General features: G+C 38.4%; 1 non-coding gene across 1 annotated transcript; it reads left to right on the forward strand.

The window, feature by feature from the left end:
• The first annotated feature begins 1,967 nt into the window (after positions 1-1,967).
• Positions 1,968-2,074, forward strand: LOC131608314 (small nucleolar RNA R71). Its single transcript, XR_009285580.1, has one exon. It is a non-coding gene; the product is annotated as a small nucleolar RNA R71 (small nucleolar RNA).
• Positions 2,075-24,456: the final 22,382 nt, after the last annotated feature.

Raw genomic sequence — 24,456 nt, forward strand, 5'->3', positions numbered from 1 at the left:
TTACAGTCTCGGTTTGTCCTAAGTCAGCGTTAACTATAACTGGTCGGTTACGTTCTTCGTCTAGGAATTCGTATCTAAGATCGGTAGGCAATGTTTTCAGTTCTATAGCAGGTTTCTTCGGTCCAGGTATAGGATCAGGAGTTAAGGCTAGACATTCACTCAGATGGTCATCTTGATATTCCCCACGCCAGTTGTCATCTTCAAAGATTGGCGGTATAGGAATTTTTAGGATCTCGGTTTCCTTATTTGGTTCGGATTTTATTTCATTAACACACTCGTCGATTATGTCGGCAGAGCAGCATGTGTCAATTATAGAGGGTGCTTTTAGGAATTGGGAGAGTATAAATTCTATTTTCTCTTCTCCTACTTCGAAAGTAAGCTTTCCTCGCTTGACATCTATGATTGCACCAGCGGTTGCTAAGAAGGGTCTTCCTAATATGATCGGGATGTTAGAATCTTCTTGGATATCCATAATGATGAAATCAGTTGGGATGTAGAATTGACCTACACGAACAGGGATATTTTCTAACATTCCTACAGGGTATTTGACTGAACGGTCAGCTAATTGAAGAGACATTCTCGTTGCTTTAAGCTCACCCAGATTTAGTTTCTTACAGGTTGAAAGAGGCATCAAACTAACACTGGCTCCTAAATTGCACAGGGCTTTCTCTATGATGGTTTTTCCTATTACGCAGGGTATAGAGAAACTACCAGGATCTTTCAGTTTTGGAGGCATGTTATTTTGGATGATAGCGCTACATTCAGCGGTAAGCGTTACAGTTTCGTTATCCTCGAGTTTCTTTTTGTTTGATAGGATTTCTTTTAGGAATATAGCGTATGAAGGCATTTTAGTTATGGCTTCTGTAAACGGTATGGTTATGTTTAATTGTTTCAGAAGTTCTACAAATCTTTTAAATTGCGCTTCGGTTTTTGATTTAGCTAATCTCTGAGGGTAAGGAATTGGTGGCTTATAAGGTGGTGGTGGAACGTAAGGTTTCTCTTTTTCAGGTTCCACTTCGTTGTTGCTCTCATTGGCCTTAGCGGTTTGATCATCGGTTGATGTCTTTTGGGTTTCCTTTGGCTCTTGTTGTGACATGGGTGTGTTTTGAGTTCTAGGATCAATGGGTCCATCGTAATTCGTTCCACTTCGTAGTGTTATCGCGTTCGCATGTCCTTTAGGATTAGGTTGTGGTTGAGCAGGAAACGTGCCAGCAGAGGCGGCAGTAGGTGCTTGTTGTTGAGCTGCTTGTGAGATTTGAGTTTCTAACATTTTGTTATGCGTAGCTAAGGCATCTACTTTGTTCGATAGTTGTTTTAGTTGCTCGCTATTGTGGATGTTTTGATTTAGGAAGTCCTTATTAGTTTGTTGTTGGGAAGCTATAAAGTTCTCCATCATGATTTCTAGGTTTGACTTCCTAGGGGTGTTTTGAGCAGCTACAGGCGCTTTTTGGTAGCCAGGTGGCACAGCAGGTGCTTGTCCAGGCGCGTACAACGTGTTGTTGTTTTTATAAGAAAAGTTCGGGTGGTTTTTCCATCCAGGGTTGTACGTGTTAGAATAAGGGTTTCCTTGAGCATAGTTTACTTGATCAGATGGGACTCCAGTCAAGAGTTGACATTCGGCAACTGCGTGTCCAGTCAATCCACAAATCTCGCAGTTAGGTGTTACAGCAGCAGCGGTGGCTGAAGGAGTGATGGTTAAGTTCTCGATCTTTTGAGTTAAAGCGTCTACTTTAGCGTTAACGCGGTCTATACCACTTATTTCGTACATTCCTCCTTTGGTTTGGGCTTTCTCTAGAGCGGCTCGTTCTCCACCCCATTGGTAATGGTTTTGTGCCATGTTCTCTATGAGGTTGTATGCTTCATCATGGGGTTTGTCCATTAATGCTCCGCCAGCAGCGGCATCTATAGTCATTTTAGTGTTATATAAGAGACCACCATAGAAAGTATGGATGATCAGCCATGGTTCGAGTCCATGATGAGGGCATAGTCTAAGCATGTCCTTGTAACGTTCCCAAGCTTCGAAGAGTGATTCGTTATCCTTCTGGGTAAATCCGTTGATTTGACCTCTGAGCATAGCAGTTTTGCTAGGCAGAAAGTATCTCGCTAAGAATACTCTCTTCAATTCGTCCCATGTAGTTATGGAATTAGAAGGCAGGGATTGAAGCCACGCTCTAGCTCTATCTCTCAAGGAGAAAGGAAAGAGACGTAATCGAATAGCTTCGGAACTAACGTTGTTAGCTTTGACAGTATCGGCGTATTGCACGAACACAGATAAATGGAGGTTGGGGTCGTCTGCAGGGCTTCCAGAGAATTGATTCTGTTGAACAGCTTGGACCAACGAAGGTTTCAGTTCGAAATTGTTTGCCTCAATCGCAGGTGGTGCGATACTTGAATGCGGTTCAGCGCGCGAAGGAGCGGCATAGTCTCTAAGAGGACGAAGAGCAGCCATCTCTAACTTTGGGGTGATTTGATTAATTTGATCAGTAAAAGTCAATTCCTGATTAATCGAAATTGGTGCTACTTCGGGAAGATTGCGAGCTCGACGTTTGACGTTAATGAAACGTTCGATCTCGTTAATTCGTTGTATTAAATCTCCTCCTTGTGAACGAGTATTTGGCATACAATCGTTCAGAAAGAAAGGAAAGAATTTCCCTAGTCTCTATGGTGTAACAGTGAGTTACGATATCGACTTAAATAGTCCCCGGCAACGGCGCCAAAAACTTGATCGCGACTTTACGTGTCTATTAATCTGATGACTGCAAGTGCACAGTCGTGTCGTGTAGTTTTAAAAGATATCGAATCCACAGGGACTATGAATCGATCTACCGTTATCTAAGGTTACTATGTAAAGCTAGGGCTACTAATATTTCGATTGTTCCTAAGGGAAAGTGATTGTGAGAAATAAAGAATATAACAAAAGACAGATATCAGCATGTATTTCGTTTAACTTAAGGTGATCCGAAGGTCCATTGGCTTTTGCATAATTTAATTAAAAATCTTTACTAATTCAATTGGTTAAAAATCCTCGTCTCAAACTTTCGCTCTGTTGATTTAGATTACTATCCTAATCCTAATGTACGCTTTCGCCATCCCATTAGATTTAAGAAAAGCTTTTTGGAAACAACGTAATTAATAAAATGCCTGTTTTATGAAGTTGTTATCTATTTAAATCTCCTAATCTCAAACTTTCGCTCTGTTGACTCGGAACATGCTAATATCCCTAACGTACGCTTTCGCCATCTCGCTCGGGTGTAAAAACAATTTTTGAAAATAAATAAGTTCTAATTAGTTTTAATACGCTTTCGCCATCCTTAAAACTAATGTCCTATGTCTACTATCCAGTTAAAGATCTCAAACTTTCGCTCTATTGATTTTAACCTTTGACCGTCTTAAGATCTCAAACTTTCGCTCTATTGTTCTTAAGACTTACTAATTAAATTAGACATACAAACCAAAAACAGGTGATAATTAATAAAACATAATTAAGCCAATTTATTTCGGATCCCTACGGTTAACTTACTTTACATACCGATACCTTAGTAATTTAGCCAGACATATTAATACAGTTAAGCATGCATGAATTAATTTGGCTTATAATAAAAGACATGTTAATTGGCATATAATATATCATGCAAATAAATATATAAATAAAGGCAGTAAATATTAAACCTGAATTAAATAAATTGAAATTGAATCTTCGAGTACTGAACTTCCACCACAGGTTGGCTGGATCGTTCTTCGGAATTTAAACGGACGGAAAATAAAACAAGGAAAATAAAATGCGATAAATCTAACGTAAGGCTAGATTTATAAAAGGTTCACAACAATTTCCGGTGTAGAAATCATTGTGAGAAAATAACTGTTTGAATTAAAGGAAGGCAGAAAATATAATGCACGGTACAATTTCGGCAGCACTTCGTTAGCAGGAAATCGGACAGATTGAAGTGAAGTGGCTGCCTCTATTTATAGGCGAGCCTTTGCAGTTGGAATGCGTGAAAGTAGGGACTTCTCAGACTGGGACTTGGAGACGTGCGTCTCCACTTCTTTAGGGAGACTCAGCACACGACTTGAGACGTGCGTCTCAAGTGGAGAGAATCTAGGAGTGGTTTGAGACGGGCGTCTCCTCTTGGTGACGTGGCAGAAGAACGTTGGAGACGTGCGTCTCCACTTGCTTGTGTGATTTGGGCCACGCACAATTTATCCTTCATGGGCTGGGTCATTAGCTTTGCACATTTTGGGTCTTATTTGCACCTCCTTTTCACTTCAGCACCTATTTTTCATCTTTTAGGCATAAGTAGTGGTCGTTTTAGCTCCATTTCTTCTCCTTTTCACAAATAGTCATAATAAGAGCGTAAAACCTGAAACAAAGCAAAAACTCGCGTAATATCATAATAAATCAACATAATAAACGGAAAATGCTATAAATATCTATGGATTTCAAGCTAAATATACGATATAAAATCGTGTTATCAACTATCTTTGGAAGATATCCAAAATTAAGTGTCAGGACTAAATCTCTGTCTTGAATGAGTGTCAGAATTAAATTGTTGACTTGATTATCTCTGCACTATATCTAGAAGATATTGTTCACTTGATTTGTAGGAATAGACTGAAAAATAAACATTAATTTTATGCAATGTCGTGATGCATGTATTAAACTTTTTGAAATGAATGAGAGTGTTATGCGTATGCCGTGAGGTACATGATGTATGGATGCAAAATGTCTTTATTGACGACAGTAAATTGTAGCAGTGTCTGGCGAGGAAAATAAATCCTTGACTGTTTGTGGAGAATAGGAACTCCCACTTCATGCTCAAGGATGCTTAGCTGGTGATTTTTGACTTCTGCTTGGGGAAAGAAGTAATTTGAAAGATCGATCTTTGATGCACCCTGACTGGGGATAAGAAATATGAACAGACCCTGTTGGAGGAGGGATTGAAGATAGCTACTTGAAGATTACTTTGTGGGGATATGATCTTGTGAAACCGACTCTAAGGGAAAGCGTGGATGCATTGAACATTGCCCCCAGTGTTTATAGTGACTGCCATTCCTGAGCTTGTGTTGATTGGGATACACCAATGAGTATTGATCGAAGTGTCAAACAGGCCTTGCCTAGCTTTGCCCCTGCCAGTAGGGACTCTGGAGAGATTCGCCTTGTGAGGACCTTCTGAGATATATACTATAGGTGACCTGCCCCTAGTAATCATAAACTGAGAATGATGCCCCAGATTGATCGAGAGGTAGCTTCAGACCCACTTGGGTGCATGCCCCTGATTGTTTGGCATTCTTGAGAGATTCTTGGAATCTTGACTTAATTGCCCCAGATTGATTGGACAAAGCATGTCATGCCCCTTGTATACATTGCTTCTGGAGTGATCTTGTCTGTCGGGATAACTGTTAGTCATTAGTCGTACCCTGTGCAGATTCTTCCTGTTGCTAACATTTGAAATTATGTAGCAGAATATGTTTAATAATGAATTCATGAGATGAAATGCATATGTCTGTCTTGAGTTTTTGAAAAAACATTTAAACAGGAGATGTAAAAGCGTGATATTTGTAAAAACGTGATGTTTGTAAAAACGAAATATCAACTCAGCATTTTTGGTAAACCATAAGGAGTCAGGATACCTTTTTGGTGACAGTATGCTTTCGAACTAACCATGTTTCAGTTAAGATTTTCAAGGGTTGTAACGTGGCTTGGTTCACGGTTTAAGAAACAAAGGATAATGGCTTAAAGTTTATTTGTGCCCATCCCACTCTTCGTGATGTTCTTCGATCCTATGCTCAGTTAACTTTTCATTTAAGTTCTAGCAGAGCTTGAAGTCATACCACTGACATTTGATGATGGTTAAGGCATTGGAAGTTTATTTGGACAGACAATCATCCTTTTTTGTAATTCTTTTTCTTTCGTCGAGGATTTGTAGTGACCTCTTTTTTGACTTTGTTATCCCTAACTTTTGCCTGAACTGTTTATTTTGAGATTATAGTCAGCGGGATGTTTCGATTTTGATAAGTCTCCTTCATAGGTTTTGACTTAACAATTTTTTTCTTTTTGGTGGATATTTACTGCCTGACTTAATGGTTGCGGGAACCCATCACGATTTGTGTAAACAATGGCTAGTATAATTAAGTTAACTGAGTAACTACCTTGCCCCAATTTATGATTAAAGGGTTTCAATTTGCACGTGAAAGAAAACTCCTACACATTAGGCTCAAAGGGGTTGACGAGGGATTAACATCCTTATATCTCTACTGTTTAGGAATTGAAACAATGCCTGTACATCGTCAGCATAGTCTGTGTTAGAACAAGATTTGTTCTGATCAATATTCTTGTTTTGATGATAACAATGTATATGAATTTTGTATAAGATAATGTGGTACTCTAATCCTTTGCATTTTCCAATTCAGGAATTATATAAGGAGTACGCACAATTCAGCGCCAGAAGCACTGACTCAGAAGGTTCAAGTATGCAACATCAGAACATGCTCTCGCAAGACATCAGAAGATGGTCAAGCAGAATCAGAACATGGTCTATGAAGCATCAGAAGAACATGAGATCAGAAGCAGAAGCACTGAAGTTCTTATGGTATCACGCTAAAGCACTTCAAGGTCAGAAGACAAGAAGATGCTCTGCACCAATCTGTTTGACTCTGATTATTCAAACATTGTATCTACAAATATCAGATCAGAAGCAAGTACAAGATGACAGGCTACGCTGACTGACAAAAGGAACGTTAGAAGCTACAAAAGGCAAAGTCGGTAGAAGCAATAAAAGCAAGGCTCGAGGTAGTTGACAAAAGAGTGAAACATTAAATGCAGAGCTGTACGGAACACGCAACGCATTAAATGCTCCCAACGGTCATCTTCTCAAACGCCTATAAATAGAAGTTCTAATGAGAAGTTGAATACACAACTCTTGCGCAACAATACAGAAACGCTGTCAAATTCAAAAGCTTTCAAACTTCATCTTCAACCTCACTTCACTTGTAATATCTTAGTGAGATTTAAGCTTAGAACTTAAGAGAAATATCACAGTTGTGATTATAGCTTTCTAAGAAGCATTTGAATACTCTTATAAACATTTATTTTACATTGATTTGTAAAAGGTTCCTAGAGTGATCAATTTGTGATCAGTAGACTCTAGAAGACTTAGAAGTTTCTAAGTGTTGATTTCCTAGAGTGATCAAGGTGTGATCAGTATACTCTAGAAGACTTAGAGTGTTTCTAAGTGGACAACCATTATAATCAAGATTGATTAGTGGATTAAATCCTCAGTTGAGGTAAATCACTCTAAGGGGGTGGACTGAAGTAGTTTCGTTAACAATGAACCAGGATAAAAATATTGTGTTCATTATTTTTAACTTAAGAGTTTTTAAAGTCACACTTATTCAACCCCCCCCCCCCCCCTTTCTAAGTGTTTTTCTATCCTTCAATTGGCATCAGAGCGCTGGTTCTAGGTGCAAACACTTAACCGTGTTAGAAAAAGATTCAGGAAGAGAAAAACGCTATGGCTGATATTGTTACATCCACTTCTACCTCAAATAAGCATCACAACAATGGAAATGGATATTCTAGACCACCAGTATTTGATGGTGAAAACTTTGAATACTGGAAAGTTACTTCCTTGGTCTAGATGGTGACTTATGGGACTTGCTTGTGGATGGTTACAAACATCCAGTAAATGCTAGTGGAGCAAAGATGTCAAGACAAGAAATGAGTGATGATCTAAAGAAAAAATTCAAAAATCATCATAAGTCAAGGACTATTCTGCTGAATGCTATTTCTCATTCTGAATATGAGAAGATATCAAACAGGGAAACTGCCCATGACATCTTTGAATCATTAAAGATGACTCATGAAGAAAATGCCCAAGTCAAAGAGACAAAAGCTCTTGCATTAATCCAGAAGTATGAAGCTTTCAAGATGGAGGATGATGAAAACATTGAAATAATGTTCTCAAGATTTCAAACTCTAACTGCTGGATTAAGAGTGCTTGACAAGGGATATACAAAGGCTGATCACGTCAAGAAGATCATCAAAAGCTTGCCCAGAAGATGGGGCCCAATGGTGACTGCATTCAAGATTGCAAAGAATCTGAATGAAGTATCTTTGGAAGAGCTGATCAGTGCTTTGAGGAGTCATGAAATAGAGCTGGATGCTAATGAACCTCAAAAGAAAGGTAAGTCTATTGCTTTAAAATCTTTGAATAAAAAATGCACTAACGCTTTTCAGGCAGAAGAAGAAGATTCTGAAGAATCAGAATCAGAAGAAGAAGAAGAAGAAGAAGATGAACTGTCCATGATCTCCAGAAGGGTAAACCAACTCTAGAAGAGTGAGCAAAGAAAGTTCAAGAACTTCAGAAGTTCTAAAAAGCCTGAAAGAGGAGAATCTTCTGGTGTCAGAAGATCTGACAAAAAGAAGGTCACGTGCTTTGAGTGCAAGGAGCCAGGACATTACAAGAATGAGTGTCCAAAGCTTCAGAAGGAGAAACCCAAGAAGAATTTCCATAAGAAGAAAGGTCTTATGGCAACTTTGGATGATTCAGATTCATCAGAATCAGAATCAGACTCTGAAGACGAGCAAGCCAACATAGCGCTGATGGCTAATGTGGACGCTGAATCAGAATCTACATCAAAATCAGACTCTGAATCTGAAGAGGTATTTGCTGATCTATCTAGAGAAGAGCTAGCTTCCAGTTTAGCTAAAATTCTTGAAATCAAGGCTAAGCTTAGTATCAAGTACAAAAAGCTGAGAAAACTCTTTGTATCTGAAACTTAGAAGCTTTAATTAGAAAATTCTGAACTCAAAGAAAAAGTTTTAAAACTATCTAAAGATGCTGAGTCATCTTCTGGTTCAGAAAAATCTATTCCAAGCTTGAAAAATATTCTTAAAGAATATGACTTGAGTTTCAGGAAGTTCTTATCTAGAGGTATTGGTAGAAGTCAACTTGCCTCTATGATATATGCTGTAAGTGGAAACAAGAGAGTTGGCATAGGTTATGAGGGTGATACCCCATACAAACTTGAACCTGTAGATGATATGAAAATCACATACAAGCCATTGTATGATCAGTTCAAGCATGGCCACTTCCATGATATTAGGCTCACCTCACATGCTAAAAGCTTTCACGTTACACACACTAAGAAGCATGTGACACAAAATAGAAAATATCATGCTGCTCAACCTAAGGAATATCATGTTGTACCTCCTGTTGTTTATCATGCTAAACCCAAGTTCAATCAGAACTTGAGGAAAACTAACAAGAAAGGACCCAAGAAAATGTGGGTACCTAAGGAGAAGATAATTTCTGTTGCAGATATCCTTGGCAGCAAAGAAGACAAAGCAAAACATGTCATGGTACCTGGACTCTGGGTGCTCGTGGCACATGACGGGAAAAAGGTCTATATTCCAAGACCTGGTGCTTAAGTCCGCTGGTGAAGTCAAGTTTGGAGGAGATCAGAAGGGCAAGATTATTGGCTCAGGAACCATAAGTATTGGTAACTCTCCTTCCATATCTTAGGTACTTCTTGTAGATGGATTAGCTCATAACTTATTGTCCATAAGTCAATTAAGTGACAATGGTTATGACATAATCTTCAATCAAAAGTCTTGCAAAGCTGTAAGTCAGAAGGCTCAATCCTATTTACAAGCAAGAGAAAGAACAACATTTACCAGATTGATCTTCAAGATCTTAAGAATCAGAAGGTAACTTGTCTTATGTCTGTTAGCGAAGAGCAATGGGTCTGGTACAGAAGATTAGGCCATGCTAGTTTGAGAAAGATTTCTCATATTAACAAACTAAATCTGGTCAGAGGACTCCCTAATCTGAAATATAAATCAGATGCTCTTTGCGAAGCATGTCAGAAAGGGAAGTTTTCCAAACCTGCATTCAAGTCTAAGAATGTTGTTTCTTCCTCTAGGCCGCTAGAACTTCTGCACATTGATCTGTTTGGCCCAGTCAAAACAGCATCTGTCAGAGGGAAGAAATATGGATTATTCATCGTAGATGATTATAGCCGATGGACATGGGTAAAGTTCTTGAAACACAAGGATGAGTCTCATACAGTATTCTTTGACTTCTGCACTCAGATCCAATCTGAGAAAGAGTGTAAAATCATAAAGGTCAGAAGTGATCATGGTGGCAAATTTGAGAACAGATTCTTTGAGATTTATTTCAAAGAAAATGGTATTGCCCATGATTTCTCTTGCCCTAGAACTCCACAGTAAAATGGAGTTGTAGAGCGAAAGAATAGGACTCTACAAGAAATGGCCAGAACCATGATCAACGAGACCAATATGGCTAAGCATTTCTTGGCAGAAACAATAAATACTGCATGTTATATTCAGAATAGAATCTCTATTAGACCTATTCTTAATAAGACTCCTTATGAATTGTGGAAGAACAGAAATCCCAGCATTTCTTATTTTCATCCTTTTGGATGTATATGTTATATTCTGAACACTAAGGTGTGAATACAAGATCACAATCACAAAGATGTTTTTGATTCATGGCAAACTCAATAAGCATACAAGCAACAAGGGACAAGCAGAAGAACTCAAGGAAAAGCAAGCATTGGTCATTTGAGACAGAGCAGGTCGACCTACTATGCATATAGGTCGACCCAACATAAGCAAAACAAGAAAAATGCAGAAAAGCAGCAGCTAGGTCGACCTACTGTCAACCTAGGTCGACCTAAAATGGAGAAAATTTCACATACCTCTGCTAGGTCGACCCACACATCAACTAGGTCGACCTAAACTGAAGAAATATCCCAAAAACTCATTTGAAGAGAATTTTGGTCGACCTACTTCCCAAACAGGTCGACCTAACTGGGAGCAAAATCATTTCAAGTTAATGCACCTCTGCTAGGTCGACCTAAGCTCTACAAGAGGTTGACCTAACTGATCAAAAATGCCAAAATGTCTGTTATTCTTGGCTCCAACTGATAGGCACTCATATATATTATCAAAGGTTCAATTATTGAAGGTAACACCAACGATTGAAAGATACACAAAGGCTTCTCATCTTCGTTCTTCGTCATCTCCAACACAATTACACATAATCATTCTTGCGTTGAGGGTTAGTGATCGAGTTCGATAACGTCCATGGAACGGAATTGAAGATTCCTAGTGGGTGAAGATTTGTGGGGTTTTTGGTGAATAAAATCTGCGGGTTTTGTCCTCCAAGATAGGTGTTTCTTGGGGGTTTTTATCAAGAGTTTTCATCGAGGATTCGGCTGAGTGTGACGATTGAGGAACAAGGGTTCAAGCAATTCAAGACACTGCAGAAAGGAATCAAAGTGAAACTCTTGGATCACCTTGATCTTGCTCAAGATTAAGGGGGAAGAAGATTCAAAGGATCGACATAATTGGTTTATCGTTTATCGCTTTGTTTTCTTCTTTGTATATACTACTTTCAACATTAATGGAAGATTTCCCAATTTCAATTTGGAATTGGGGGCAGACGTAGTCGTAGCGAGGACGATCGACGAACTGCCTAAACAAATATCGTGTTCTTGTCGCTTTTACCTTTTAAATTTACGTTCTGTTCATATTTGGTTATAATAGCAAATTGATCAACGATTCGAGTGTTAAGATTGTGAATTAAGAACTTTTATAAACATCACAATCCATCACACATTGAATCACCATCAATTTGATCATTATCACCAAGTGTTTGTGTTTTTGCTTATTTCACTATTGCTACATTGCAAACGTCGTTCATCATATAAGAAGTTAATTGATTTTCAATAGAGCGACGTATTGATTCTATAGTGTAATCTCTTATCGTTTATCTCAAGCTGGTTAGTGGTTTCAACACATATACAATCGTTTCAATAGTGGTTCGGAATAGACGCGAGTCGATTCAGAATCACTTCCGCTTAAAGTTCAACTAATTCCACAAAACTGTGTAAGATCTATTCACCCCCCCTCTAGATCCTAAGGCCAGCGTCTAACAAGTGGCATCAAGAGCTCTGGTTTATTCCGTGCTACGTGAAACACTTATTGGAAAGATGGCTTCCGGACCTAAAGGGGCTCACAATAGAGCTCCAGTTTTCAACGGTGAAAACTATGACTATTGGAAGGATTGTATGTGTGTCCACATCAATGCAATTGATAGGAACATCTGGACAGCTATTGTCAATGGTCCCTTTCAGATCACCATGACAAATGCAGCTAGTGCAGTTGTTCCAAAACCAGAAAATACTTGGGATGCTGAAGATGAAAAGAGATATGCATACGATTGGAAAGCGAGAAACATTCTAATCTCAGCTCTAGGAGTTGATGAATACTATCGCGTTTCCCATTGTAGATCCGCTAAAGCTATGTGGGACACATTTCAAGTTGCCCACGAGGGAACGGATGATTTCAAACTAGCTAGGATCAATACGTTAACTCAAGAGTTCGAACTCTTCCACATGGAAGATGGTGAATCCATCGAAAACATGCAGAAGAGATTCGTTCACCTGAAAAATCGGTTAAATTCTCTTGATAGACCTGTTTCCAATGCAGTTGCTACTAACAAAATCTTAAGATGCTTGAACAGGGAATGGCAACCCAAGGTTACAGCAATAAAGGAAGCAAATGATCTAAACACCTTAGACATTACCACTCTCTTTGGTAAACTAGAGGAACATGAACAACACCTTAAATGCCTTGACATGCATGAGAAAAGGGCAAAGAAAGAAAAGAACATGGAGAAAGAGGTAGAGAAGAAGTCAATAGCTCTAAAAGCTTCAAGCTCCAAGACCTCAAGACAAGAGCTAGTGGATAGTGATACAAGTGATGACGAAGACTCCGATGATGAGGAAATAGGACTGTTTGTGCGAAGATACAACAAATATCTAAAGAAAAATGGAGCAAAACATTCTGATAAAGGCTTGATCAACTATAGAAAGCAATCAAACAAGTTCAAACAAGATGACGACAACAAAGGAAAAATCAAAGGCTTTTGCTTCAATTGTGGGAAAGCCGGTCACTACAAACCGGATTGTCCATACCTTAAGAAAGAAAAAGAGAAGAACCAAAGCAAAGGTCATAACAAATCTAAAAGAGCCTACATAGCATGGGAAAGTGATTCATCTAGTGAAAGCTTATCAAGCGATGAAGAAAAATCAGCAAACCTATGTTTTATGGCTCATCAACACAAGAAAAAGAAAGCTGTAAGTCATCTTAAACCTGAACTCGTAGATAAGGTATCTCATTCTCAACTAAAACTTGATTTTGAAGAATTACATAGAGATGCAATTAAAGCTTTCAAACTTTTGGCCTCAAATAAGAAAATCTTTTCATATCTTGAATCAAAAGTTGAGAAAACCGAAAAGGATATGGAAGCTTTAAAACAATCTATGCTAGACATTCAAAAGGATAAAGTTGAAATAGATCCTATATCATGGTTTGGTTGTGAGACATGTCACATTTGGCAAAAAGAAGTAAGAGATCTAAAAGCCAAGTTAGACAAGGCTCTACAACCAAAAGTGACTTTTGCGGCTGATCCAAATAAGTTCAAAAGATCGTATACTCCTTTATATAGTAAATACACTTTTGTACCAAAAGTATCAACTAGCAAAACAACATATTCTCATCATATTACCTGTCATTATTGTTGCAAAAAGGGACATACCATTGAAAAATGCAAATTTAGGAGAATTTTAGTTCCTAAAGGAGTATTTCAATGGTTGCCTAAGTGCAACAACTTCTGTACTCACCACCTAGGACCCAATGAAGATTGGGGACCTTCTATTCTAAATTAATCTTGCAGGAAATGTGTCTTGACATCGCCGAAAGGTGGTGGTTCCTTGATAGCTGATGCTCAAGACACATAAAGGGAGACATATCACTTTTTGGTATGTCATCTATGAAGAACTATTCTTGGCAAAGGAAATGTAGGTGACCATGGCCACTACTAATGTATAAGATACATCACAAATACAAGTTAACCCGAAAAACACAAAAGACTCATTACTTGATGTGCAATTGGCAAATTGCATTGCAAGAAGATTTAAACCTATTCTAAGCAGAATAATGTTTGGGACCCTGTCCCGCATCCGGGAGAACATCAAGTGATCAATACTAGATAAGTTTTTCGCAAAATCAAGCAATCAAGTCATGAAACATTCTATCAAGACAATTCATCATCAAATCTAGGAGTATGGCACACTGACAAGAGGATTCCACACAATGATGACAAAACACCTACATATTGAGAAAGCGGTAACATGCCTATTGTTCACTTCCAAAAATTTTATTGATACTATAATATGCTATCAATTAACATGTTTATAGTGACTTCATGTATGTTTATCCATATATCTCAATTACATATATGTCTCTATCATCTCCATTCATAACATATCATGTTTTGGGCATACAAGCAAGTAACTAAGCATGAATGCATCATACAGTAACATCCCTAAGGCATTTCAAACATTTGAGGCAACTTAGGTCGACCTACCCTGCATCTGAGTCGACCTACACAAGCCTTTTCAACATTTTAGCCAAAATGCCCAGTTACGTCGACCTACCCTCTTTTTAGGTCGACCTAATCTGCAATTTTTTAAAGGCTTCTCTGTTAGGTCGACCCAGCCTTCATTTAGGTCGACCTACTGGTTCAAAAATTTCCAATTTTGCGTCTGTTGGTCGACCCGACCCATCCCCATTCATTTATAATCATTCCTCTTCTCTTTCCCACTCATTCTCACATCATTGTGTACGGCCAACCCTAATTCCTCAAGCTCAAAAGTTGTCAAAAATCATCCCTCTCACACAAAATCTTCAGCAAGAATGCCTCCAAAATCAAGAAAGGGAAAGGAAATCGCATCCGGATCATCCTCTCAACCGGTAAGTGCTGTAGCCCTTGTTCATCCTGATTGCAAAGAAAATTTTGAAAAATGGCAAATGAAGAGGAAAGTGGTTAAGCAATATATCTTTAATCAACATGTTGCTAAGCACATGCATATTCCTGATGTCGTCAGTCTTGTTCAACATCAAAATGTTCACCCCCTTTTGGAATGTGCCACACCGTACTGTGAGAACACTGTTAGGGCTTTTTATGCAGGATTCACAAGAGAGGAAGGTTGCAATTTTAGATTTAAGATGGGGTCAAGATCTCATATTGTTGACAAACGAGCCTGGATAAGTATCTTCGGTCTTACACTTTTGGGAGATGAAGTTCGTATAGAAGACGGTGATTTTCCGGCCAATTATGATCATGTCGCCTACATGAAATCTATTCTCAAAGACCCTGCAGTCTTTGACAAGCAAAGTGAATCCATCACAGCCGGTCACCTAAAAAGAGATCCTAGGCTTCTCAACTGGATTATCTCAAGAGTTATTCGACCACGAGCAGGCGGATTCTCAAGAATTGAACGAAATGAGGTTGTGTTAATGTACTTGATCCAAAACAGGACACGTGTGCACTGACCACACTTTCTAACTGCCAAATTTGAAGAGGTAAAGTAGAAGACTACAGCTCTATGCTATGGCTCGATCATTCAAACAATTGTGAACCATTTCGGCATGAAACTCGATGGATTGTCATACATTCACTTGAAACAGAATCAAGACTTCTCCCAAACAACCTTAACCCTCATGGGATACCATTGGGATCCAAATAGGAAAACCTACTATCTCATTCAAAAGGGTACCGGAAATATCATCTACAACTATGATGATCCTACGGAATTTGGTCACATTGCAGGGAATGAAGAAGAGGGAAATGACCAAGAAATAGCCAATGATGAGGATCACACCATGGAAGATGCAGCTCATGACACGGATTCAAATTGGCAATATGTACCTCCTCAAGAGGAAGAAATTCCTTGGGGATACACGGCTCCACCTCCTCCGGATCAGTCCAACATCATCTCCATGCTTGAAGCTATGCAACTCCAACAACAACAACATTTCGAAACACAACAGCTCCAGTTCCAAACCATGCAGCAGCTTCAACAAGATAGATATGATGAACAACAACGTCAATATCAATCGCTATACAGCTTGGTTCAAGACCACAAGAGCGATTTTGAGACATTTTCATCCAACTCGACCCTCAGACAGAATCAGTTTGAAGAAACTGCTCTGAATCGTCACGCCAACATAAGCCAAAGCTTCAACACTCTCAACCTATCTGTGCTGGATCTGTTGGAACAAGTTGAAGAAGATCGACCTCATACATTTCAAAGAGGAAGAGGAAGAAGGGGCAGGCGTTAGGATGCATTTTCCATCATATCATCATATCATTGCATTTCATTATGTTAAAATCCTATATGTTGTCGTACTTGCTTTTTGTTAATTTCTTGGATTATTATGTATGTTGAAATGTTCTTTTAAAACATGTTTGGTTCTTATGGTTTCACTATCTACATGTTATCTATTACTATGAATGCCGGTATTCTTTATGTTTCTCTCGTTACTCTTCTATTCTGTTTCGTTGTTTCTTTTTTGATGTTGTCAAAGGGGGAGATAGATGCTGAGCGTACGGGGGAGATCAGCAGAGTGTACGGGGGAGCCTTGTTGAGCCTTCATTACTTACTGCCAAAGCTTCTACTATCGGTTTGCCATCATCAAAAAGGGGGAGTATGTGAATACAAGATCACAATCACAAATATGTTTTTGATTCGTGGCAAACTCAATAAGCATACAAGCAACAAGGGACAAGCAGAAGAACTCAAGGAAAAGCAAGCACTGGTCATTTGTGACAGAGCAGGTCGACCTACTATGCATATAGGTCGACCCAACATAAGCAAAACAAGAAAAATAAAGAAAAGCAGCAGCTAGGTCGACCTACTGTCAACCTAGGTCGACCTAAAATGGAGAAAATTTCACATACCTCTGCTAGGTCGACCCACACATCAACTAGGTCGACCTAAACTGAAGAAATATCCCAAAAACTCATTTGAAGAGAATTTTGGTCGACCTACTTCCCAAACAGGTCGACCTAACTGGGAGCAAAATCATTTCAAGTTAATGCACCTCTGCTAGGTCGACCTAAGCTCTACAAGAGGTCGACCTAACTGATCAAAAATGCCAAAATGTCTGTTATTCTTGGCTCCAACTGATAGGCACTCATATATATTATCAAAGGTTCAATTATTGAAGGTAACACCAACGACTGAAAGATACACAAAGGCTTCTCATCTTCGTTCTTCGTCATCTCCAACACAATTACACATAATCGTTCTTGCGTTGAGGGTTAGTGATCGAGTTCGATAACGTCCATGGAACGGAATTGAAGATTCCTAGTGGGTGAAGATTTGTGGGGTTTTTGGTGAATAAAATCTACGGGTTTTGTCCTCCAAGATAGGTGTTTCTTGGGGGTTTTTATCAAGAATTTTCATCGAGGATTCGGCTGAGTGTGACGATTGAGGAACAAGGGTTCAAGCAATTCAAGACACTGTAGAAAGGAATCAAAGTGAAACTCTTGGATCACCTTGATCTTGCTCAAGATTAAGGGGGAATAAGATTCAAAGGATCGACATAATTGGTTTATCGTTTATCGCTTTGTTTTCTTCTTTGTATATACTACTTTCAACATTAATGGAAGATTTCCCAATTTCAATTTGGAATTGGGGGCAGACGTAGTCGTAGCGAGGACGATCGACGAACTGCCTAAACAAATATCGTGTTCTTGTCGCTTTTACCTTTTAAATTTACGTTCTGTTCATATTTGTTTATAATAGCAAATTGATCAACGATTCGAGTGTTAAGATTGTGAATTAAGAACTTATATAAACATCACAATCCATCAAACATTGAATCACCATCAATTTGATCATTATCACCAAGTGTTTGTGTTTTTGCTTATTTCATTATTGCTGCATTGCAAACGTCGTTCATCATATAAGAAGTTAATTGATTTTCAATAGAGCGACGTATTGATTCTATAGTGTAATCTCTTATCGTTTATCTCAAGCTGGTTAGTGGTTTCAACACATATACAATCGTTTCAATAGTGGTTCGGAATAGACACGAGTCGATTCAGAATCACTTCCGCTTAAAGTTCAACTAATTCCACAAAACTGTGTAAGATCTATTCACCCCCCCCCCCCTCTAGATCCTAAGGCCAGCGTCTAACATAAGGATCATCTAAGTAAGTTTGATTCTAAGGCACAGAAGTGTTTCCTTCTTGGATATTCTGAACGCTCAAAAGGCTACAGAGTATACAATACTGAAACATTGGTTATTGAAGAATCAATCAATATCAGATTTGATGATAAGCTTGGTCTTGAAAAGCCAAAGCAGTTTGAGAATTTTGCAGATATTGAAATCTCTAACTCAGAAGCTGAAGAACCCAGAAGCAGGGTATCAGAAGATCAAGTTGCTGCTTCATTAGAAAATCTCAAAATTTCTGAAGAGCCAACTATCAGAAGATCTTCTAGACTCACCTCTGCTCACTCAGAAGATGTCATCCTTGGGAAGAAAGAAGATCCTATCAGAACCAGATCATTCCTTAAGAACAATGCAGAATGTCAATTTGGTCTAGTATCTCTTATCGAGCCAACTTCTGTTGATCAAGCTCTGGAGGATGCTGACGTATGGGATCTTGTTCCTAGACCAAAAGGATTCAACAGCATTGGAACCAAGTGGGTCTTCAGAAACAAGCTAAGCGAAAAAGGAGAAGTTGTAAGAAACAAAGCCAGACTGGTTGCTCAGGGCTATAGTCAGCAAGAAGGCATAGACTATACAGAAACCTTTGCACCAGTGGCCAGGTTAGAATCTATTCACTTATTTATTTCTTTTACCACTCAACATAACATCACTCTATATCAGATGGATGTTAAGAGCGCCTTTTTAAATGGTTATATAGATGAGGAAGTATATTTCCACCAACCTCCTGGTTTTGAAGACTCTAAGTCTCCAGAACATGTTTTCAAATTAAAGATATCATTATATGGCCTGAAGCAAGCTCCCAGAGCTTGGTATGAAAGATTAAGTTCTTTCCTTCTAGATAATGGTTTCACTAGAGGACAAGTGGATACTACTCTCTTTTGTAAAACCTTTAAAAAGGATATTTTAATTTGCCAAATTTATGTTGATGATATCATCTTTGGAACCTCTAATGCTACACTTGGAAAGGAGTTTGCTAAGTCTATGCAGGCTGAGTTTGAAATGAGCATGATGGGAGAACTCAAGTATTTCCTTGGGATCCAGATCAATCAAACTTCTGATGGAACCTATGTTCATCAAACCAAGTATGTGAAAGAACTTTTGAAGAAGTTTAATCTTTCAGAAAGAAAAGAAGAAAAGACTCTTATGCATCCAACGTGTGTCCTAGGTAAGGATGAGGTAAGTAAGAAGGTAGATCAGAAGCTCTACAGAGGTATGATTGGATCTCTTCTATATCTTACTGCTTCTAGACCTAATATTTTATTCAGTGTTTGTCTGTGTGCAAGATTCCAATCAGATCCTAGAGAATCTCACTTAACAGCTGTTAAGAGAATTCTGAGGTATCTGAAAGGTACTACTAATGTTGGTATAGTCTACAAAAGATCTGAAGAATACAACTTAGTAAGATTCTTGATGCTATTTACGCTGGAGATAGAGTTGAAAGGAAAAGTACTTCTGGAAGTTATCAATTTCTTAGAAGTCACCTGATCTCCTGGTACAGCAAGAAGCAAGCTACAATTGCCCTCTCTACAACAGAAGCAGAATATGTTGCTGCTGCTGGATGTAGTACACAGATACTCTGGATGAAGAGTCAGCTAGAAGATTATCAGATATATGAGAGTAACATTCCTATCTTCTGTGATAATACTTCTGCTATCTGTTTATCTAAGAATCCTATCTTACATTCCAAAGCTAAACATATTGAGATTAAACATCATTTCATTAGGGACTATGTTCAGAAGGGTGTTATTTCTTTAAACTTTGTTGATACAGACCATCAATGGGCTGGTATCTTTACAAAACCCCTTGCTGAAGATAGGTTTAAGTTCATTCTGAAGAATATCAGTATGGATTTATGCCTAGAATGAAAGGATGAGAAGTTCTGATATATGGATTAGATTTGAAATGGTCTATTTTATTTCCTTATAAGAAGTTCTGATATATGGATTAGATTTGAAAGGATCTATTTTATTTCCTTATAAGAAGTTCTGATGTTGATCAGTTAGATATTCTGATTCTGTTATTACTAACGCTTCATATGTTTTAGTTGATTCAGAATCTCTTTTAAAGCAAAACAGCTGTCACCAGCTATTCTAGAAGTTGAACACGTGTTCACTCTATTTGGACAAGCATGCGTGTAGTTGATGAGACGCCGCCCTAGGTAACTGTGCAAATCATTTCAAATATCACGTTTTACCCTAACGTCACTCAACATTAAATGCATTTGATTTTCTGCATCTTGTAACTGTTCATTATTAGAAGTTAATTGCATTTATTTTCAAATACGTGTCTATTTATACCACCTTCATCACATCATTCTCTCTTTTATGCTCTCTTTCTCTTCATTGTTTATGAATTTCTGCAATCTTTTTGCCCTATTCTCTTACCCTAAACGAAAAACCAAGAATCTCAGTAAAGTGTCAATGGCTGCTTCTTCATCACAAATTGTTGGTTTTGCATCTCAACAACAACATTAAGAACAAGAACAAGAACTCATTCCTATGATTACTTGCTCGATTCCTCGAGACCAGTTGGAAGTTATTTGTGAACTGGTGGTTGATGTTGATAATCTTGAAGAACATCAAGTTCTTATCAAAAATAAGATGGTTTTTCAAAGATGGCAATCCTTGTTTCTGGAGTTCTGTGGACCAGTTTATCCAGACCTAGTGAAGGAGTTCCGGGTTCATGCTTTCGTCATCCCTAAAGCAATTGTTTCTTTTGTTCATGGAAGGTCCTTCTCCATCACAGAAAACACATTGAGAATGTTGTTTGACTTGATGAACGATGAAGGAGAAACTGAAGCCACTTTCAGAACTGATTGGAATAAAGTTTATTCTGAAATCTTTATTGATGGAAAGAAGTCAACAAAAGTTAAGGATCTGAAGAACATATACAAGATATGGACGAAGATTCTTTTAGGTTGTTTCTACCACAGAAAATCAACCAGTTCTTCTGACTTCATCAACAGCAATCAACAATACATCATGTATTGTATTGGTACTCAAAAGAAGGTTGATGTTACCTACATCATTTTCAATCATCTATGGAATGATGTAAAGGACTCTCGAGATGAGAGCAAATCAAAGAAGAAAGGAACTGTTATTCCTTTTGGAAGGATTATTACCAATCTTCTGGTTCAAACCAAGATTGTTGAAAATCTGGAAAATGCTGGAATAATCAAAGATCTTTATACAATCAATGGAAGTGTCTTGAACGCTACTTCTTTGAAGAAAATGGGTCTTATTCAAGTTATTGGTACTGCTCCCAAACCAGATCCAAATGTCAGAAACAGAAGAGGTCTTGTTCTTGCTGAATTTGAGATGTTCTTTCTAAATGAACAACCAGATGTTAAGGTTGAAGGATAGAAAAACACTTAGAAAGGGGGGGGGGGTTTGAATAAGTGTAGTCTAAAAACTTGAACGATAAAAACAATTTGCACAGTTATTTTTATCCTGGTTCATTGTTAACTAAACTACTCCATTCCACCCCCTTGGAGTGATTTACCTCACCTGAGGATTTAATCCACTAATCTCAACAGATTACAATGGTTTTCCACTTAGCCCACGACTAAGTCTTCTAGAGTATCCTGATCACAACCTGATCACTCCAAGAACAATTGCTTAGACACAAGCTAAGACTTTCTAGAGTATCCTGACCACCACGTGATCACTCTAGTTACAACTGCTTAGACACAAGCTAAGACTTCCTAGAGTATCCTGATCACACTTGATCACTCTAGTTACTTACAAATTAATGTAATCAAATTCTAAGAGTATTACAATGCTTCCGAAAAGCTATAATCACAACAGTGATATTTCTCTTAAAGCTTAAGCTTAATCTCACTAATATATTACAACAACAATGTAGTGAGCTTTGATGAAGATGAAGTTTGTGAGCTTTGATTTGAACAGCGTTTCAGCAAGTTAGTATTCATAGAATTCGTCAGAATCGGTAACCTTGCTTCTCATCAGAACATCATATTTATAGGCACTTTAGAAGATGACCGTTGGGAGCATTTAATGCTTTGCGTATTCCGTACAGCATTGCATTTAATGTTTCACTCTTTTGTCAACTACCTCGAGCCTTGTTTACGTTGTGTCTACTGACGTTGCCTTTAATAGCTTCTAACGTTCCTTTTGTCAGTCAGCGTAGCCTGCCATCTTGTACTTGCTTCTGATCTGATGTTTGTGTATACAATGTTTGAATATCATCAGAGTCAAACAGCTTGGTGCAGAGCATCTTCTTGTCTTCTGACCTTGAAGTGCTTCTGAGCGTGATACCATGAGAACTTCAGTGCTTCTGCTTCTGAACTCAAGTTCTTCTGATGCTTCCATAGACCCATGTTCTGATTCTGCTTTGACCATCTTCTGATGTCTTGCCAGACCATGTTCTGATGTTGCATGCTGAACCTTCTGAGTCAAAGCTTCTGAGCGCTGATTTGTGCATACTCTTTATATATTTCCTGAAAGGGAAATTGCAGTGTATTAGAGTACCACATTATCTCATACAAAATTCATATCCTTGTTATCATCAAAACTAAGAATATTGATCAAAACAAATCTTATTCTAACAAAGGTTCACTATCTTAACGTTCTCAAGGAAGGTGGTGCTATAGATGCTCCTACTGGGATTAGTCGCCAGAGGCTTCCAACTTCCAAGGCTGGAGTATCAGAAGTTATTCCAGAAGTTGTCGCTAACAAAGAAAGAAGGACAAAGCGTAAGTTTGATCTTCCTTCTATCAGTAAGGAAAAGAGTAATCAAGAAATAGTTGCTGAAGAAGAGATTGTTGCAGAAGTAAATCAAGAAGTTTTTGTTGAAAAGGAGAATAAAGAACAAGAAGATGTTGTGAAAAGAAAGAAGCACAAGAAGTCTGAAAAAGAAAATAAGAAACATGATGAGAAGGAAGTAGAGAAGAAGAAGAAAAAGAAAGATAAGAAGAAGAAGAAAAAGAAGGCTGTTGAAGAAGCAAAGAACAAGAATGAAGAAGTTAATCAGGTAGAAGAAGAGAAGAAGGAAGCTGAGAAGAAGAGAGAAATTGCTCTAGGCAAGCTGAAGACTGTGTATGAGAAGAAGAAGCGAAAAAGACTTGAAGCTGGTTCTGAAAAGTCTCAGAAGAAATCTAAAGGTGTGTCAATTTCTGAACCTGTTTCTGTTACTTTTGATAGTTCAAACTTTGTACCAATAGAAGTTCTGCAATCATCTCAACCAGAAAAAGCCTCCACCAAATCACCTTCACCCACCAAAGTTCTCACCTCTCCTTCTTCACCCAAAACCAATCCTTCTTCTGACCATCCCATTGATGAACTTATCCTTGATATTGCACCCCTTCAAACCCTCCTTCCTCCTCACTCAAATATCTCCACTTCTCAACCTCCTCCTCATGCTAATTATGAACCCATTGCCTCCCCTGCACATAATAATCCTGTTGCTTCATAATCTCCAAATTCTGATTCATTAAAGGATTTATTCCATGCTTGTAATTTCACTCCCAAACCTCGGCCTGACCCTGCTTTTGTTAACTTAGAATCTGAAGATGAAGAAGAATCTTTGCTCTCTTTTGATAGAGAACCTGAACCCTACTTCATTCTGAATCCAGATTCTTCTTCCACCAGTTTCAAAACCCCCAACCCTGAATTTTCTGTTGGTGTACATTTTGAATTCCTGAAGCTAAAGGTACAGACAGGTTTGGAAGCCTTGAAAGTTGCACATAATGCCAGGATGAATTATGTGGCAACTAGGAGCCTCTTTAGGGCTTTCAGAAGAGAGTTCTTCTCTGATCTTCTGAAGCTCCGGAAAGTTGTTGAAGCAAAAGCTCCTGGCCCCTTGGGATTTTTGAGAGACTATGAAGATTTCTACTTCTATCCCATCAGAAACTGCAAACATATTGAGGAGAAGAAATTCGTTGATGAGCTTGAGGAAGTGCATCCACTTGCTATGGTTGTGTGGAAGCCAAGTTACAGTGTTCTGACTAGAGACTTTCAGTCAATATTCAACTGGTTAAGGGAGAATCCCTCTACTAAGGCACCAAATATGGTATATCCATAAGTTGAATACCCTTCAGAACCTTCTGCTCCTACACCTCTAAAGAATTTGGTTGAAATTCTTAAGGCTCTTGAGACTTCAGAAGCTGGACTCCCTGCTCCCGTTTATGCTGAAGCTGATGCTGAGAATCAGGTTGCTGAGAATCATTCTGCTGAGAAACTTCCTGTTCAGGAAAATCTAGATGATGTTCTCATGATTGATGCTGCTGTTGATAATCCTACTGTTTTAGACAATAGCTTTGACGCTTCTTCTGGTGGTCCTTCTGTTTTGGTGAATACCATGAAGGCTCTTCAACAGAATCAAGC

The sequence above is a fragment of the Vicia villosa genome, linkage group LG5, assembly GCF_029867415.1.
Source record: "Vicia villosa cultivar HV-30 ecotype Madison, WI linkage group LG5, Vvil1.0, whole genome shotgun sequence".
NCBI classification, from domain to species: domain Eukaryota; kingdom Viridiplantae; phylum Streptophyta; class Magnoliopsida; order Fabales; family Fabaceae; genus Vicia; species Vicia villosa.